General features: G+C 39.4%; 1 protein-coding gene across 2 annotated transcripts in view; it reads right to left on the reverse strand.

Moving 5' to 3' along the window:
- cntn3a.1 (contactin 3a, tandem duplicate 1) overlaps nucleotides 1–7,106 on the reverse strand; it is a 75,136-nt gene extending 68,030 nt beyond the window's left edge. For both annotated transcript variants that reach the window (XM_086141458.1, XM_086141457.1), the window contains exon 1: nucleotides 6,763–7,106. The gene's annotated coding sequence lies outside the window, so the exon portion shown is untranslated. The remainder of the gene's footprint in view (nucleotides 1–6,762) is intronic.
- Between the last annotated feature and the right edge of the window lie 13,462 nt (nucleotides 7,107–20,568).

Below are 20,568 nucleotides of genomic sequence, written 5' to 3' on the forward strand. Positions count from 1 at the left end.
CATCTGAAGTGTTTAAACGTTCTCGTCAACTCGTGTAACTATAAATGTTGCCTGCCAAACTCCGACCGTGTTTGCTAAAAATGTGCCTGAAAGGCATGGATTGATGTTTAAACATCAAACAGCTGAAATGGACCCGAGTCATGATGATTAGGGGTGATCTGCAAAATGCCAAGTGTAGCTCACAGTGGACTTCACGGACTTAATATCAGATATGTAACATTTCTGTAAATATTTCTAGTTTGAGGGAGCAATTTGTCTAAATGCCATATTAACATAATAACCGGTGTTGTTGTCCTTTGTATTAGTTTCTTTGAATATACATTGACAGCATATATAACGTGTAAAGATTGAGAAAAATTAATACGTGAGTGCATGTGTGTGCGTGCCCATCAAAGGAATAAAAATGTTCTCTTTCCAACTTGTAAAACTAGAATATTATCACCTTTTCTCTCTTTTGAATTAATCATTTGCCAGCCTGTTTAGTTTATTCTTTTTTATTTTATTTTATGGGCCATTTTATGACAAAGTTTATATGCAGCCCTGTGCTCAGGACTGCATATAAAAAAAGCTAATAAAATGCTATGATTTGGAATGTATAATTTTCTGCATTTCCATTCACTTCCACCTGATAAAGTATGATTCATTGATTCATCCTTTCATTCATTCATTTATTCTCTATTTTACTACGACAAAAAAGCAAGCGCAACCGACCCCAGCTTGCAAGGTGCAAGACGTCTGGTTCGACCTGGACCAGAAGATCACAAGCCCGCTTGATACTTCCATTCACTTTGTCACTCACTCAATAAAATCCAAGGCAGGATCGGTGAAAACAAGCAAACTTAGGACAAGAGAGACCGCAGTCTTAATCAGGACAGGATCATTGATGCAAGGCAGGAATGTTGCCCACCTGTAGCACTGTTTCACCGAGTGTAATCACTGAAAATACACATTGTATTATAAAACACAATTAATGTCATTATGGGAGAGGTGAGGAACAACCTGAATCTGTCACCAGTCAATCAAAAGGCCACTTATAGCAACAAACAACCATTCAATTCCTCATTCATATGGAAAATCCACTCGGGCAGAACAAGCAAACTCCACACAGCAAGGCTCCCTGTTGGACTCAAACAATGGACCTCCTTGCTGGGAGGTGCCATCATAAATAGTAATCATAACAATAAAAAACAACAACAATAATAATAATAATAATTTATCAAATCAAATAAAGTATAATGCTGCTGGGAAACCCTAGCTTCATAATACTCATCCATGTACATATATACATATTATGGACTACTAATTATCACTTCATCAGCTGTTGTCTGCTATCCATTCTGTGATGTGGAGATGAATCAGGGTTTATTTCCGGGCTTCCAAAAAAAATCATCTAATCTCACAGAGTCAGCGGCGTGTAGCCAAACAGCATAGAACCGGGATGTAAAAATCAGTGCGTCGTGTTATTTGGCACTAGAGGAAATTCTGCTGTTTTGAGACAAAACGTCTGGCACATGAAGACAAAGCAGTAATCCAAATTTCAATGTTGTCAAAGTGACACCTCTTTTCTGCTGCATTTCTGACAGCGGCAGCTGGAGTTGATAAACCACAGATTGTAGTTCAGTCAGCCACAGACGCTGACAGTGATGGCAGTTGATTCGACCTTCTCCAATACAACCGATCTCTCTGCTGCCATCAATTTTTCAGGGCTCAAATGTATTAATAGAAGAGTTCTCTCTCCTGCCGCCTTTGGTCGAAGAGTCCACATGAGGATGAAATTCACGCTAAAATGCATGAGCACTCCACACACCCTCTCTGTCTGTCTCTCTCACACAAATCCACACGCAAACACACACACACACACACACACACATAGATGCAGTTCTGAATCATGAATGAGACCAGACTCCCACTCTATGACGGAACGAGAGGACCAGGAAAAAAAAAAAAGGCATACAATGCTGCATCTTTAATCACCTGAGCTGTGACTTCACTTGATCTGCAGACACCAGCTCGATCAGTATTTTCCAGCATGTGCGGCTCATCCCACAGCTCTGAGAGCCTCCAGTTATTTAAAATTAATTTTCCGCTGGTGCGCAAGTAGAGGCTTGCAGTCGTTGGAAACAGGAAGTTTCTTCATAATCCCGGTTACTTCCATACGAGGCGCACACAAATCAAAGAGTTACCAAGATACACTACAATATACACTTGTGACTTTTAAAGTAGATATTCTGTTGAGATGTAAAATACTCACACAAATACTCCCTTGTGTACAGTTTTTTAACAAGAAGCACCCCCCCTGAATGTTTGAAATGACGTCCCTTAACTGGCAGCATGTCCTATTAGGGTTAAATGACAATCATATCGGCGAACCCTCAAAAACCTGCCTGTAGCCCTCTGTAACATTTCAGCATGAAAATTATAAGTTCCACTTCCAAGTACTCTGAGGGACCTTCCTCCTGCTGCTATAGGCCGTAAACATATAACTGCAGGGTACATTTCAAGCTACACAGAGATGACAAAGCCACAAAAAACACTTCCTTCCCTCTGCCAAGCCTCCTCTTCGAGGAATCTGTGTGTGCACATAACCAATATGCTGAAAACTTCTTGAACTGAAGCTCTTTCGTGCCAAGTCATTTTTCTTCCTCACAAATGGCACACCAAGGGAGTTAAAGAAGCGCCAATGTATTTTCCAGCCAAGTTTCTACCTCAAATAGTGGCACAAGACAAAGAGACTAATAGTGTTTTGATGCAACCACACAAGCCGCAGGCATGACATAACACATGCCAGCTCCTTCATTTCTCCAGACAGGAGCAGTCCAATGAAAATGCTCATCCCCAGTCTCCTGTGTGATAAGAGGACTAGAATATGTTGAAAGTTTCTCCCTGCAAAGGATACTTAACAGAAAAACAAAATACTAAAAACTAAAAGTCTCTATTAAAGGATTATTGATTAAAGAGTTAAGCCTCAAGAAAAAACATTCTTTGTTAATAATATTAACTAGTCAAAATAAGAAACATCTATTTCGACCGGAAATAATCTACAAAAGATTCAAATGCAGTTTATCGAGTTTTTAATTACGGCAGTTAACCACCTCTGGCATAATGTGTTTGTCTTTTTGAAGACAGCCCTGAGTAAACACGTTTTTAGGTTGCATTTGATTCACAATTTCATCACATTTGCCTGTAAACATTCTATCTATCTATCTATCTATCTATCTATCTATCTATCTATCTATCTATCTATCTATCTATCTATCTATCTATCCATCCATCCATCCATCCATCCATCCATCCATCCATCCATCCATCCATCCATCCATCCATCCATCCATCCATTTCGAATCAGTCAAATATGAATACCAGTGCTTAAAAATGCCTCTGTTTCTGGCTGAAGATGTGGTATTGGTGTCGGGGAGTATAAATGTCAATGCATTGATCAAATAATGTATTTTTTATTCGCCAGTATCTACGTCTATGTATTTGTGGATCACTGTGGAAGCAAATCAAAAGATTTGAGCAATGAAATTTCAAATATCAAAATTAATAACAGGCAGGAAATGTGTTGTCTAACACATCTCTGTTTTTTTCAGTATTTGTTGGTGGTCCTCCTGTGGTTCCTCCTTTCAACTCCAAACGCCTCCTCCTGCACAATGTAAGTTCAGCTGAGTGCCCACTGACCTCCCACTAGCTGGGAGTCGTATTTTCAGGTACTACAGGCTACCTCATTATTCTCAGTCCAGAAATCATGACAGAGTCAGGAAGATTTATGGATAAAGCTAAGAATAGGAAAAAGAAGACTTTTACCTACTCCTAGTCATTCAGTCAATTCAACACATACATCTTCACTGATCTGAAATGACAGGTATATGTACTACGCTGAACTGAACCCTATCTCTTTCTAATTAGAAAACTGAGACTCATATCTAGACAAAAGTGCAGAATATCAGCAATCAGTAATCCAACCAAGACATAAACCTGGCTTGGCATTTGATTGATTTCAATTAACAGATAAGCATTAATGAAAACATTCTCCGGGGCAATAAATTACATCTTACCACGTAGAGGAACTTTGCTCTCTAACATGATCAATGTTATTATATGTGTTGGTGAAGTTGGAAAAGCACTTTTATAACCTGCTGCTGAAGAATTAATCCAGCTATTAGTCTATTGCAAATGACATATTATAATCTATGTGCGGTACCAAAATAACCATATGAAATGTGAATTTGGACACATGACGATTCCATTTAGCCTGTGAAAACTTCTAGGTGTCAAATGTCCAAGTAATAATTTTAATCACCCTGAGTCATGTTCAGGTTACAATTATGTTGTTTTTTTTCCTTTCTTTCATATTTTGTACCGCATGTTCACACAGGCGTGCATTACATCCTGCCGCAGTCCTGATTACAAAATGAGTGGTTCCACTTTAAATAATTTCAAGGGTACTCTCTCCATGCCAAAAGATTTGTATAGCCCACCATTCTGGGTTCTTTACTGCGTGAACTTGGCACTGACCAGTTGTTTATCACATAATATAGCTTTGTAATAAACCAAAGTTACTTCCTGCATTTCTCGAACAGCCGATCTCTTTGCAATATTGCAGCGAGTTATGGCAGAAGAAGTAGCAGCCACAGCGAGCGGTTGGATGAAAAGCTGGGGGCGGCAAACTGCAACTTCAACTTCTCAGCAAGGTAACCAGCTTCTTCCACTATACCCTGCTGATTTTGTGCACTCGCACTGTCTGCAGCCAAAAATCTGATGATGGTTCCTTACATAATAACAGGATCATAAGAATTACTGTCTGAATACTTTGTTAAAAGAGCAGTACTTTGTGTTTGGATGTCCTCTCATGTCTATGGATGTTATCAAAACTGAGCCAATACCTACAGGTGTTTCTAAAATAACTTGGAACCACTTGAATTTTAAGTGAATCCTATCTGACGTAGTATTTTGTCCCAAGAATATAGAAACTGGAAGAACACTATGTGTAAGCTTTATAAAGTGATATGTGACTGAAAAGGTTTGGCAAAAAAAATTCTAAATGTACGTCAAAGACAAGAGTTCTGCTGTCAATCTTGGCAGTGAATAAGTTGCTTGGTAAAAGGAGGATTATTTCAAGTTTCTCCCTCTTAAATATCCGCCTACAAATAACAGTGTAACCTTGAGAAAAATTCAATTAATAATTAATACAATTCAACTAAACAACAAAATTAGATTGAATTAGGAAATGAAAAGTAAAATGGATATCAGAAAAAACAGGGTTCCAAGCATTCACATCTTCACAGTTTTGTTACTGCTGTGCATACAGAACAGCATTTCCTCAGTCAAATTGCACAGAAATGAACGTGCACACTTGTGTTATTCTATATTCATTAATATCTGATCTGGAATCGTCAGTTTTGATTTTTTTTCCACGTTTCAAATGAAAGATTATACAGCTGAGTCCTACAGCAAGAAATACTGGCTTATTTTCATTATTTTTCATAAAGGCATCAGCCTAAAATCGGCATAGAATTCTGGGGGAGCCCCATGCTTTGGCAAAATAGAAATTAACTTTTCCACTCAACGTTCAAATCTGTGGTTTAGTATAAACTTCCTGTCCCTTGCATCTCTTTACAAGACAGTGACATCATCACAGAGTGTGACCGTCACCATGTTTCCACCATAAATGGTCTCCACTTATACCGCGTTTTCATCACCTTGCAGTTTTCAAAGTGCTTTACACCGGATTGCGTTCGGCCATTCACACACACACAAACACACACACATGCATGCATACATACACACACACACACATACCGGTGGCGTTAGAGCTGTCAAGCAAGGCAAGGTAAGTCTAACCAAACCATCTTGCCCAGGTACACTTCGGCATACAGATAGCAGGAGCCTGGAATCGAGCTGCCAACCTTTCGGTTGGAGGGACGCCCTCTCAAAAAAGGGGTGGCTCAACATTTCAAGCCACCTCGATAGAAGAACCTGAGGAACATCATGAGGGAACTGTAGTTGAGACGCAAGACTGTTGTAACTACGGCAAGAAATAGACCTGGTCAAATACTTGAAATGCAAATATCAAGATGCGCAGGGCATCTCTGTCTCATACATGGGGGCCACTTGACCTAATAAGAATAAGCATTTCCTACACCGCGTAGGACTTCAGACAATCTGGCAGCAGTCAAGCTCAGGGTCAGCAAAGGAGAAGACACAGACTCAGTGCAATCCCCTGTTGATCTCAGGGCTTTGCTGTAAGGGTGGATCTACAGTACACACTAGGGGAGTCAGTGAGCAATATAATTATGTCTCATGTAACATGTGAAATTTAAAGTTAAAAAGTGAAGACAATCAGATAACAAACATGATAGTCTATGGTATTTGTTTTTTTTATGTATTTATTAAACTGTTGCAATACATGAATTGCTGGACATGTGCAACTACAAGGCTGCATGCGGTGATAAGGGTGCGCTACCTGGTTCTGCTATTTCTAGAGATTTTATATATGACTAATGACAATGTGAGGGGGTAAAAAGAAAGAAAAACAAGCAAGCAAGAAAGAGGAAAAATTGGTTTTCATAGAGAGCCACTATCGATTAATAAAAAAAACCTTCACTTCGAAGCCAGAGGCGGAAGTTTGTGTGTAAACCGCTGGATAAGGATCTCTAGATGACAGATAATAATAATACGCGAGGGATTGTGGATGGATTAGGGAGGGATGGAAGGAGAGGGGGGAGGTCGCTAGATTAAAAAGAAATAGTTGTAATAATATACCTGAATATTTCCCTTTCGGTGTTTGTTGTTTATCCCTTCTCGGATATCCATGTTACACCGCGCATCCTCTCCGCCCGCCGGTGCCCCGCACTCGGTCGCCGCTCGGTTTTCCCCGCAAAAGCGCAAGACGTCGCTCTCGTAGAAACCCAAACTCCTCTTCTTCTTCTCCCCCTCCTCCTCCTCCTCCTCCTTCTCCTCTTCTTCTTCGGCACCCCCCGTTCACACTCTTCCTCGCAGTGCCATCACCGATTTTATTTTGCGTGTGTGTGAGCGTGCGTGTGTGTGTGTCCGAGGCTGTGCTCCGTCCACTCCCCTCGCTCCAGACACCGCGGATCCCGCTCCCGACGCAGCCTGGGCTCGACTCGTCACTCAGCAGGTCTGAGTGTGTAGTTTTCATTTATTTCTTTATTTATTTGTTAGTTAGTCTTTTTATTTCTTTATTTCTCCCCTCCCCCCCACGAATAGTTGCACCGGGTCTCACATCCACCCCCCCCCCTTTACTTCATAAATCCTCACTGGAAAAGGGATATTTCTGTGAACATGAAATTGTATGAAATTCATTTGCGTTTCACACATGTTTTGATATGACTTTTTTTTTTTTTCTTTGGTGATTTCAACCCCATTTTTTTTTTTTATTGTTTGTTTGCTGACTGCCTTGAGGCCCCTTCACAAAATAACTACACCCCGAGGCAACACTGCTCCAAAAGCTGTTACGTACTTCAGCCCTTCGCTGGGCTCTTAAGTAACTGTTGGCTTGAGGGCGCGATGATGATACAAGGGTCCTCCTCTGACACAGCCCTCCACTCTTGATGGGGCCGAAATTGTTATTCTAAGATTGCAATTTGCTGCTCAAATCTCTGTCAACGACTAACCTCCTGACGTAAGTGTTGCCAAAATGTCATCGTTGTTGCAACGCGTCCCAAAGAAGCTTTTAGGAAGTTTGACAAACTTGTATGTGCATTTCTGGTATATCTTTTCAGTTATATGATAGCGTAGCGAGTCACGGATGTCGGGGTTTATGTCGATGCTTTTCTCTGTGTGGTTTCGGGGTTGTTGGAAATGATGTTGGTGTAGTTTGGCCTGCAATGAATTCCGTTTTGACTTATCTTAGTTATATTGCAGTCGTGCGTAGCAGCTATTGCTAATTAAACAGGCTTTTTACCGTCACCCGGGTGTTGAACTAGCGAGCTAGTTAGCAATTAGCTAATATAATTACTTTGTCCTGATGTGCAATATAGTTGACATTCTTACAAACAAAAACAACTCAAATTTAAAACAAAACGTTTCCTCTTTTCCGCAACCGTGTTTTGCTGCAGCCTCAATTTTTTTCTCATTATGAAACTACAGTTTCCATCGTCAAGCACATGAAATATCAATGGAAAGGCCAGGATGTCGTCTATTGAGCACAACAGTTCTTAGTAGGATAGCTCAAAATGAATCAAAAGATAAATGTCAAAAAGTAATATCTACTATAGAGGACATTAACAAATAGGCTGAGTCTCAGGACTCTATGTTTGTCCACATGGAGGATTCGGGACGTTTGAAAGAAAGAAAGGAGGCGCTTTTATTTTGTCACATTCAGTCATACACACAGCTCAACTGCAGGGGAATTTTTCCTCTGGATTTAACGAATCTTGGATGAGCCGCGAGGGAAGCAGGAAGCAGGAAGCCACTTAGCTGTGCCCAGGGAGCAGCGTCATGCACAACAACATTTCCACAAGCTGTGAGGAGTTTGGGAATCTAAGAGGGAACGTTCAGTTCCAAGGCGACTCTTATCACCTGAGCAATGCCGCCCCTAAATAGCGCGATAAGGTTTAGTTTTATGAGATTTGGGATGTGTCCGAAATACAGCAACACATCTAAGTCAGTTCACATTGGTGTATGCCGTATGAAAAACCTCACACAAACGTTCCAGACTGTCTGTGTGTAATGTTTAAGCAGTCAGAACTTGTTATACGCAATATGCCTCCAGCCCATAATCCAATCCTAATGTTGAGTGGGATTTAAAAGAATCTACTTCTGTTTGAGACAGTGTTAGACTTATAATTACAGAAGAAATTAATGAATGCTCCCCCGAGCTCCAAGAAGACAAAAAAGAAAAAAAAAAAAAGAATATTTGGATTAACCCACCAAATGAACGTTTAGTATTTCTAAGCCTGTGCACACTGCTAATGATGGCACATCAGAGTTCTGAGGAACACTTATTACCACCCTAAATACAATTATCGACAACCAGGTTTGAAGATTCGATTACTTCTTTATTTTAAGTACATCCTCTCATTATTTTACTGCGATGGTTTCTGGCAAGGGGCGGCACAGTGGCAAAGTAGTTAGCGCTTCCGCCTCACAGCACCAAGGACCCTAGTTTGATTGCAGCAGGAGGCCTTTTTGTGTGGAGTTTGCACGTTTTCCCTGTGTCTGCATGGGTTTCCCGTAGTCCAAAAACATGCATGAAGTTAATCAGAATAAACTGGAAAATTTGCGCAGGTGCGCAATGAGAGAGTAAATGGTCGCTCATCTCCATTGCAATTGAGTGGTGACTGGTCCAAGGCAGGATAAGTGGTGGATAATGGTGTGGTTTCTGGCAAACTGCGCAGTGAGTAGTGCTTCCGCCTCGCAGAAAAAAAAGGACCCTGGTTCGATTCCCCTTTCTGTGTGGAGTTAGCATGTTTTCCCCCCGTATGTGTGGGTTTCCTCTGGGTTCTCCCGCAATCCAAAAACATGCCGAAGGTTAAAGATTAATTGGAAAATTGCCCAGACGTATGAATGAAAATGTGATCGCCTGGCAACCTGTCCAGGGTGTACCCCGCCTCTCGCCCAATGACAGCTGGGATAAACCCCAGCATCCCCGCGACCCCGGGTACAGGATAAGCGGTAGGTAATGGATGGATGGTTTCTGGCAAACAAAACCCAAATGAGTCTTCCCTAACTCAGTTTTGCTTATTCCTCTATTGCTCTCTGTGGAGTACAGAATGCATGTGTCTGTTTTCTATATGTGACAGTGAGCTTTTCATTGTTGTTTGGAAGGTTTAATTTAAATACATGACTTACATTTGTCAAGAGGCAGTAAATGAGATGCTAAAATGAGCAGCTTGCCACTACAGTGAGGAGCCAGAAACACAAGCACTTCCAGGGCCGCCTCTTAAAGAGCGAGAAGATCTAAGTTGTACTATGAGGAGCTGTTTGTCACGTTGCTATATGTCTAGATCCATTTGAAATGATGATCTTTGATAAAATACTGTGACACGGTTAAACACTCAGAAACATTATGAATAAATAAATGGAGCAGCATCACACCTGATTGCCGATTAAAAACAATGTATATGCAGGATTATAATGGATAGGTGAAGCATAATCAACCAAATCAATGTCCTGAATATTAAATCATATTTATGCATATATAGTAATTTCATACTCTACGTAACTGCAAAACTGAGATGGAAATCCTTAATTTTTTTGCATCTTATGCAAATCATTTAATCAACCAAATTCATCTGAAGCAAGTTAACATACAGGAAGCAGAATTTGTCAATACATTTAACATCCGTTTTCAAAGTGTAGGTATTTTGTTACATATTGTTTCATGCACATGTATTGTATTTAAGTTAAATAAATATATATATATAAATTAATGTGGAGCGCTTTCCAACCAAATTGCATTTACTCATTATTCACACATGCACACGCCATGCAAGACGCTTACCAGACCATAGAGAGTGACTTAGAGTTCGGTGTTCTATCTATCTATCTATCTATCTATCTATCTATCTATCTATCTATCTATCTATCTATCTATCTATCTATAGATGTCAGTAAAAAAAAAATATATTTCTATGTGTTACTGAGTTTATGATATCTTGTGTTCTCTCTGTAACACAGTACATCCCAACCTGGCATGTGTGAGGAATTTTATGTATCTTCACCATCTGGTTTCACTGATGAAGTGAGGATGAGGAGGGACACGTGTAATGTTTGAGCAGTCTGTGGCGCCGACAGTAGCAACGACTGAATTGGGGCAGTCCTCCATGAGGCTCTCGCCTCAGCATGATGTCTTTCAGTGTTAATCAAATAAAGGACAGTCAGCAGCTCAATCAACTGCTCAGCAACACAACACAACACAATATAACACAACACAACACAACACAACACAACACAACACGACACAACATAACACGACATGGGACTTGAATCAAGAAAAAAAAAACATACATTGTACTCACACAGCTGAGACTGATTTGAAAATACTTTCCATTTTCCTCCAAGAGGAGCAGATGTGATTTTACTTGCTGCGAAGGCCAGAACGTTCACGTCTGTTTGGAAGGTGTGTGATTAGAAACATCACATTAGAATTCTGCCGTTGGTGACACCTCAGAAATTGGGCATACAAGGTAATTGTCCACACAGGTATGCAGCTATGCTTAGATTTTAGAGTGATTTTAGAGAGATTTTAGAGTGGCCTGGATCATCACCAGGGGAAACAACTTCAGTTCAAGGTCACAGATGGAAGAGCCAAGAATAATGCCCACACTCTGTCTCAACTGATCAACCTTGATTTCCCACCTGAAGCCGAGACAAGAGTTCCTAAACATAAGATGTTTGATGAAAGTGAGGGCACACATGGAGGAAGTGGAGTAACAGGAAAACAGGCATCCTCGCTGTGCGTCTTTGCTCGCAATCTTGGGTACATGTTCGGCTTTGACATAAATTCTAGAATCCTCCCACTCAGTGAGTGAGCAATATACAGCTGGAAGACATTGCTGTGTAGCGGGTCCAGGCTATTAATGTTGAAAATACAGGTGAAGTCAAAAAAAGAAACCTGGCGAACATGCATGCAATCGAAACTCGAGAGCTTCTGCGAAATGTGTATATCTGAGGCGATGCTTAGTAAATCTTGGAGTGTGTAAAAAGCTTGCCTCTCTCGGGTTATATTCTCACTTTGGTGAATTCCAACAGCCTGGAGTCAACATGGCTGATAAGGGCATCCTTCAACTCAAAGAAATGCTAACTTTCTGTTGACAGCAGCACCTTGGACTTGGCCAGATGCTGTTTTTAAATTATAAAGTAAAAGAACTTTAGCAGAAATGACAATCGAAATGGAAATATACATTTTTACATTACAGCATCCGAGCAAAATGTGTTTAATGCTGATTACATTTTGAAGGATCAGACTGTCTGTGTGATTTGATTATATATCACGTAAACGGTGATTGATATGATACAAACATTTATTCATTCACTCATTTTGTGCCGTGCATCCTTCACTCGGGGCCCCGGGGATGCTGGAAACTTTCCCAGCTGTAATTGTGCAAGAGGCAGGCTTCACCCTGGACCAGCTGCCAGTGGATCGTAGGGCCACATATAGAAACAAACAACCACTCACACCTCTGGGCAATCGTAGGTTTGCGGTTAACCTTCTGCATGTTTTTTTGGATTGTGGGAGGAATCCCACTGGGAGAACATGCGAACTCAACACAGAAAAGCCCCCAGTGGGAATTAAATCAGGGTCCTTCTAGCTGTGAGGCGGAAGCGCTACGCAACATTCATCCATCCATTATTTACCACTTATCCTAAACTCAGGGTCACGGGGGATGCTGGAGCCTATCCCAGCTGTCATTGGACGAGAGGCGGGGTACAACCTCGCCAGCCAATCACAGGGCCGGACAGACAAACAACCATTCACTCTCTCATTCACAGACTAGGGCAATTTTCCCAATTTTTTCACTAACACAAAAACTTGATTTAGAATATTTACGATATATATAATAACACCCTTAAAATCCTAATCAAATGAATATCGCTGAACAGTTTAATTTAATGTTAAAAAGGATAACATTCCATTTTCATAGATCAGGTCACGTTTGGTGGCGTTCTGTGTGCCCTCAATTTTAGATATTTTCAGGTAAAAACATATCAACTCATTAGTCAGTTACTTCATATTCATAGAAATTGATACCTTGCGTCTCTTATAATCAATACATTTTTATCGTTTGGTGACCGGTCAAGGTTTATCCTGCCTCTTGCCACATGACCGCTGGGAGGGTCCAGCATCCCCCGCGACCCTGATTGCAGGATAAGTATGGATAATGGATGGATGGATGGAGTTTCTATCATCTACCTTTGCTCTAAGTTACCAGTGAGCTGTAGCCCATTGTCATCCCTTGAAGTCCCATTTTGCCATTTTCTCCTTTAATAGTCGTTGCTAGAGCGCCGCCATAATTTGCCGTTCACACCAACACGTCCAATCAAATCCCAACTTCCATTTCTCACTTATCTTCATTTTGCTTTCCTCTCTGGTGCTCGATGGCATTGAATATCGCCCGTAGAGTACGTTTGTGTATGTCATCATTTACACAATTAGATTTGTGATCACCTGCAAGACACGTGCAAACAATCAATCAAGGGACCACACACTTTAATTCTGGTTCTTTGAGAGCCGTAGGGGTGGTGACTGTAGTGATGCTTCTTCTGCCTCCCTATTTTCTGATTCAGAAGGATTGGTTCCTTGAACTCACAAACCATTTTAAGCTGCAAGGTGCTGGGATCACACGGGATTGAACAGGTTGACATACCTGCTCTGTAAGCTTGGCAACTGCAATTCTTCCACTGCTCATCCTGAAATCTTACATTGTCAATATTTAATTTTACTTAACCATAGAGATCACTGTTTCAAATTCACCACCTTTTGACACGTAGCCTGCTGAAGTTTACAACTTGTTTATCATGCCGTCATATGACTATATGCTCCCTTTAGAAGCAAGTCTTTCTGATTCTAAAAAGAACCAAAGATTTTTGAGGAATTACCTAATGGATGCTTGATTGTCACTCTGCTCATGTTGGCATGAAAAGAAACACCGAGATGTTGATATTGACCGGTGACCCCCAGCTCTGTGAGCAAAATTGTCTGAGTGTGAGATATCTCACAGAAAATCAAGAGGAGCAGTGTTTTTTTCTCTTACCACCAGCCTTCACTTGCTGCACACTAATGACTGTCTTGCCAAAGCATTTAACCTTGAGCCAATCTGTCTTCTCTCAGAGAAAAGCTGAGTTCTTGAACCATGAAATAGAAGTAGTTGTCCATCTGACAGGAGGTTACAACCCAGAATACTCCAAGATTTTTTTTTTTTTTTTTTTTTCAAATGTCATTAAGTTATTGTCTGGAATTATTATTGTGTTTTTACTCTCTAAATTTGCTTTTGCTTATGTTGCTAGATCATTTCAATCATTAAAATACTAAGTGCAGGACAAACTTATACAACCAACCTATTCGGATTAGGTAGTTAAAAGATTTTTTTTGATTACATGTAAAACTTCAGGTTAGTTTGTTACATGATCCAGTTTTAACGTCATGTCTTTTCTTTTTTTTTTCTTTCATACATTCATTTTGGTTTTTACACTCATAGCGACTATGTTAGGTTGATTTTGATGACTCACTCTGCTCTCGGGTTCACTTATTAATTTTCTGTCCAGTTATATAAATCATAAAAATATAATGCCCCTACTCCATGAATACAAATACTGCCAGTTGCCGGGGATGCACACGAGTAAGGTTTTTGTCTTTTACTTGAACCACTGTATCTCTGAATTTCTTCCCTACAAAATCCTCAGATCACTATTATTTATGTCTGATATTTGGGGCCGCACTGCGATTTGTGGCTGGCGTGGCGCAGGAGTAGAGCAATTGTTTTTGGAACGGAACATTGCTGGTTGGATTCTCGGCTCCTCCTAGTGTGTCGAAGTGTTTTTGAGCAAGACACTGAACCCCGGACTGCTCCGCTGGCGCTGGTGGACGCCAGCCTACTGCTCATGGTTCATCCATGATGGGTTCATTGCAGAGAATGAATTTTCTCCATGGGCATTAATAAAGGATAAATTTAATCATGTCTATTCCATTAGACTTTTAGAACTGCTCGGCCTAGTGCACTGGTCATTTTATTTATTTACAGTAAGTTTGGATATTTTGGCATTTTAACACAATAAAGATTATTATGGGGGCAAAACCCCCACTTCCTCCTGAATTTAATGGTGGGTGTTTGTGTGTATTGACTGTGAATGTCTGTTTAAAATGTACCCTGAGGGTATGTTTGAAAATACAAATAATGTTTTTGAGTTCATATATAGGTAGTATATATGACTGTGACTTTATTTACATTGTGTTTCCCCTGTAGGTTTGAGGATATATAGCAATCAATTTCTTGAAATGTCCAAAGGCCAACTAATTGCAGCTCTTCAACATGATGAAAATTTAACCTGAACCTGATGAGCCCTTGAAATTTTGAAAATGTATAATAGGACAATAAAGTACTCTCTAAAGAATCTACTATTCATTTTTTTGAAAGAAATGTTTTAATTTTTAATTCATTCATTTATTTTTTAAAGAGCGGGGGCATTGGCTAAGTGGTAAGGTAACATTTTTTGCTTTTGGTAGAGATATTTCGCATCTCTTCTGTCTCTTTAATGGATTAAGCAAAACCTTTTAACGCACATTGTTATAACAATTATTATAACAAACAAAGCCAGAAGGCCTCTTGCAGGCCATCTGCATGTTCTGGTCTCAATTTTTAATTTCTTTTCTTTGCAGTCAAAGCATATTCATAACTGTCTTGACACAGGGAGCTGGACAAATCCTAAAACCATCCCGCTTTGACATTTAAAGTTTATATTGTCGAGCTTTCATATTCTTTGACACAAGTATACCAATTTAATGTCAGCATCTGTGACGATGCCTTGCCTATCAGTCCCATCCAATGAATAATGCACAGCAAGACACCCTGAGTTATCCAAAACCAAGTCCTTCTTATCCCTGTTTGAGTGCATTGATTTCTGAGCTCTCACCAGCATCTGCAGAGGCTCAAAGGCTGCTCCTGTGTGTGTGTGTGTGTGTGTGTGTGTGATACCAGGATACATGAGCAACAACAAGGCAAACATCAAGCTTGTAATGCACTCCTAAATACTGTGAAGTTCACAAGCAGGTGACCACTCAAAAGCAGACACTGTGTCATCACAGAGCTTATGATATTTCCAATTACAAATTCAGGTGATCTGCTTTTCTATGATCTTCTTCAAATCAGGTGCCCTGACACTTTGCCCCGATGAGTCTTAGCTTATTTTGAGGTGAAGACTTGCAGTAAATCCTTTGTAATTACTACTAGAACAAGCAGAGAGTTATTAATGAGCTATAGACTGATGCTAACAAAGCTGCTGTTCTACTTGAAACCAATTCTCATTTTTCACAATCAGTAAAACCTCTCACCCAAGAGAAACAATTATATGCAACATCTATTGTGATCATCACAGAGTAATGGCAATGATGAAAGCAGCACGGGTTTATTAATATTTGAAATATCAGAGCGATGAAAGCAAGTTGTAATTATTCACATATTCATTTAGGCTAAACACAATATATACACATATTATCTTTAAATCCCTTAGCGATGTCATTTTAAATCATGGGTCTAAAAAAAATAATATCTAATGGTGGTTCTTACTCTATCAACCTCCTGCAAAGGTTGGAACGCTATCTTTGTGTTGCTCTGCGTGTATATAATTGGTCTGAAAATGTTCTTGTAAATGCAAAAAACGATTTAATGTAAACAGGCATTGAATTACTGGCATTAATCTCAGGATTTAAGGCTTTTCAAGATATCAAGACTTTTATTGTTATTACACAGAGTGAAATGAAATTTAGAGATAGCAGCTCTCAGGTTGTGTGGAATCAAAAACAGACACACACAATCTTAAAAAGCAGGACACAGAATAACAATACAAAAAATGGCAACATCTCTGGGTTAGAGACATAAGACAAAACAATAAATAACATCTAGTAGACTAAATAGATAAATATGTTAAAAGAAAAAAGTAAAAAGTAAAAAGTAAAGAAGTAAAAAAGTGAAAAGTGGAAACAAGGGGTTATTGCACTGTACTGTATGTCAGGTTCAATTGTTCAGGGTTGTGCTGAATTTAGTACAATGACTGCTCTGGGGAAAAAACTTTTTCAATCTGTTTGTTTTCAACTTTATTTATCCCTCCCTGTTTAGCAAGCTCTGATTGAATCAATACTAGTCTTTTGATTACCATAAGGGACTTCATTCCCTTTTGAATACACCTATCTAATTTTATACGAACCTAGACTCCTTGGATAAGAATGGAAACCAGTTCGCTATATTGTCATAGAAGGTCGGATTTCCTTCCTCTGAGATTAAGATCATGACTTAGCATACCGGGAACATAACTTTAGTGGAATTTCATCAGTCCCACGCAAGAAAAACTAGCAGAATACTCAACTGTATTGAGCGGCCAAGAGCAAAGTCCTGTATACAGGCATGGTATAGTGTATGCATTTTAAAGGGAATCGTTGGAATCAGGAAAATGGCCTCTGGTAAGGCTAATATTATACAACTCAAAGGAGCATTTTTCAATGTGTTCAGAAATGTATAGAAATCAATATTTAATCAGCACCCAATATCGGACAATGGACAACAAAAAGCCAGGGATCCTGAGTGCAAGACACTTACAGGGAGTTGCTGTCAATGGGTGACTCAGCTTTTAGAGGCGTTTCGAAATAACACATTGGAAAGAACCACTTTTTGCTAAATGGACTTTTATGCCAAACCGTGTTTTAAAGTAGTTCAGAACACTCAAATCCACTAACCTGAAAAGATACTGAAGAGAGGCCACAGAAAATTTACCATCACCTGACCCTTTTGTTGTCATTTGATAAAATAGAAGCATTTTCATGCAATACTAATTACATGGCGGGGTAGAAAAAATAAAATAGCTCAGAGAGCAGACAATGTGACGTCACATGGACCCTTATTGTCTGGGTGAAGGTGACCTACTAATTTGACATAGCAATACACTTCTGCGGAAATATGGCTACTGTGGGTATGATCAAGATAGAAAATGACACCAGTGCTATACAACATCTTGTCTTGGCATGCCAGATCATGAACGTGTGTGTGTGTGTGTGTGTGTGTGTGTGTGTGTGTGTGTGTGTGTGTGTGTGTGTGTGTGTGTGTGTGTGTGTGTGTGTGTGCATTCGGACACTAAAAGGAAATGTCTATGGTTATTCAAATAGGATTTTTCCTCCAGGGTGTTGCAGGTGTATACTTTAGTGCATTCACACAAATGAACACACGCACAGGCACATACACACACACTCACACACACACACAGCCACATACACACACACTCACTCACACTCACACACACACAGCCACATACATACACATACAATCATCATTACTCACTCTCCACCCCTCACTTTCCCTGTGCCTTTGTCTATAGATTTCTGAGGATGACGCTCTGGAACTACTAATGTTTGCTTATATTTTATTAAGCCACGAAGTGAAATCTTGTTTTCCTTTTGTGTCGTCTTATATTTTGATATGTATGTTTGGAGGAAAACCAAAAATGAACTTTGATTAAGGTTTTAGGTCATGGGATCAATATCTGCATGGCTTTATGGGTTGTCTTGAGTCAATATGTGTAAAATGCCTATGAGATGTCACAAATCCCAGAATACAGGTTGAAATCCTAAATATACATGTACGTATGTAGGTTTGTTTGTATGTGTATGTATATAAGCAGCATGACAAGATTTTTATGTTGTCTTAAAAGTTCAAATTGTAATCATCTGTTATTTCTTTTCAATGCAGCATTACCAAAAATGGTACAATTTAAAAGGCAACTGACTGATTCCTGTGCCTGAATGAATTGTAAGCTTTTTTATTGATATATTTTTTACTTAAAAAATTGAATTGGCAACATATTGAGGGTTGACACTTAAAGAAAAGGACTCTGTGAGATACAGACAGCCGGTCTCACAGTTGGTCGGAGCATCTTTTTGCCAAGGTTAGAAAGGTCAAAGTCGCCACATGCTTACCAACCAGAGACGCATTACTGATAAATAACCAAAAGTCCAAATTAGATGCCTGACCAAAAGGTATCAGGACATTATGTGTTGTTTGTTTTTTAGCCCAACCAATATAAATTGTACCTTCTGGATTTCAAAGACATAAGACGCGCTGTTACAGCTAAAAATAGTCATGTAAGAATAATTTGTTTGTCTGTGCTATAAATCATTAATAGTGGTAAAAAAAGGAAAACCATCCTACAAGCTTCACAAGCTCAATATTATGACAAATTCACAGAGGACCCAAATTCTTAATACTTCAGCAGGAGACTTACTCCAAGCACAGCTTTATCGTTATGAATAATCCCCAACTGAGTCTGAAACAGTGGTTCTTTAATTGCCCACATGTTAAAATCTCATGCATATTAAATGACTTAAAATATAAATTATCTGTAATTTACACTGAAACAATAGAAAGAGTCCAATGTATTCAAGGACACCCAGATAAAGATTTTCATAGTAATTGAGTAAAAAAATAACATTATTCACAAAAAGCGTAATTTTCTTTGCACATCCTTTTGTTAAAACATGAATTTATTGTATCAGCCTCGAGACTTGGACTACACTTAAAGGAGATCAATTCACAGCAGCTACACAAGACATAAGACATAAGAGGTCCATTTCGCAAACACTATCACTGAATCTTACAGAGTCCCTTTCTGTACCATCATATATTTGAAGAAAGTGCTACAAAGCATGAATTGAGTTTCGCGATTTGAGCAGATAGTTTCTATTTCAAAATATTGGTTGTTCCTGCGTGTCGAGCCTATATGTCACTGACTCGTGACGAATAGGAGAACATAGTTCGTGCATTCTAGTTGGGGAGTTTCAAATCTGAAATATTTCTCAACAAATATATTTAGCTTTCATTTCTTAAGGATATTTCTCTTTTTTCGTAGTCTTATGCAGTGGGAAAATGCGAAATGACTTAAACAACTCTCTAAATGCTTTGATATTTCTTTCAGATTCCAGCATGCATAACCTCTGTGTTTGTAGAGTAAGCAGATATTCCCCTAACAGATAAAGAAACGGCTGCAAGATGGCATTCTTTTCCCTCCAAAGACCTCCAGCTAATGTGTTGTAGTCGGAAAGCAGGGTCTAAAAGAAGTGACTTGGATGTCTGATTCATCCGAGAGGACAAACTGAGAGCATGCAAACGTGGATTAGCACATAGATGCCACTCAGGAAAAGAGCCACCCCGCAGGCTACAACATGCAGCTAAAGGTGGAGCGCACATTGGGGTGCATTATAATGAGGTTTGTCACTGCCGATGATTCTGCTTGAGCAAAGAACACGATGAGTACGAGTGGCTTTGCATTCAATGGAGCAGAAGAATGGCTGAGAGATATAGTGGCGCTTGATTAGATAGGTGTATGCTGAGCCACAAATGCTGTGTGGGATCTGAGTGTGATAAAAGTTGTATATTTGCTTGAGAAATCACTTCCAATACTATTCTCAACTGACACCGGACAGTCAGTCACTGGTATTTAATTAATCTGATGTTGTTCATGATTGTCTGGTACCTCTGCATAACTTACAAGAGAGTGGTTTTGCTGTAGGGATTTTGTTGTCTCAGATTTTGACAGCATATAACTTAAATACTGCCTTTGTAAAAAGACAAATAAACTATACATACCACATCACAATAAGTAGATGGAAGTAGATTGCATGGGGTTGTTAAAATACCACATATGTCAAAACATACAAATATATCTACTCTAACTTATTCTACGAGGTCTTTCTTTGTGTCATATTAAATATGTTAAAATGCATTAATTTGTGCATCACCTTCCAGCAAAGGGGACCACAAGAGGATAATTGCTGATATCCTGACTGAAAATCACTTCCAGTGGATTGTTTGTAAATTATACAGTATTATAAAATATTACTCCAGG

This window comes from Fistularia commersonii, chromosome 34, assembly GCF_037954325.1.
Source record: "Fistularia commersonii isolate RoL2024-O1a breed Wild chromosome 34, RoL_Fcom_v1.0, whole genome shotgun sequence".
Classification (NCBI taxonomy): domain Eukaryota; kingdom Metazoa; phylum Chordata; class Actinopteri; order Syngnathiformes; family Fistulariidae; genus Fistularia; species Fistularia commersonii.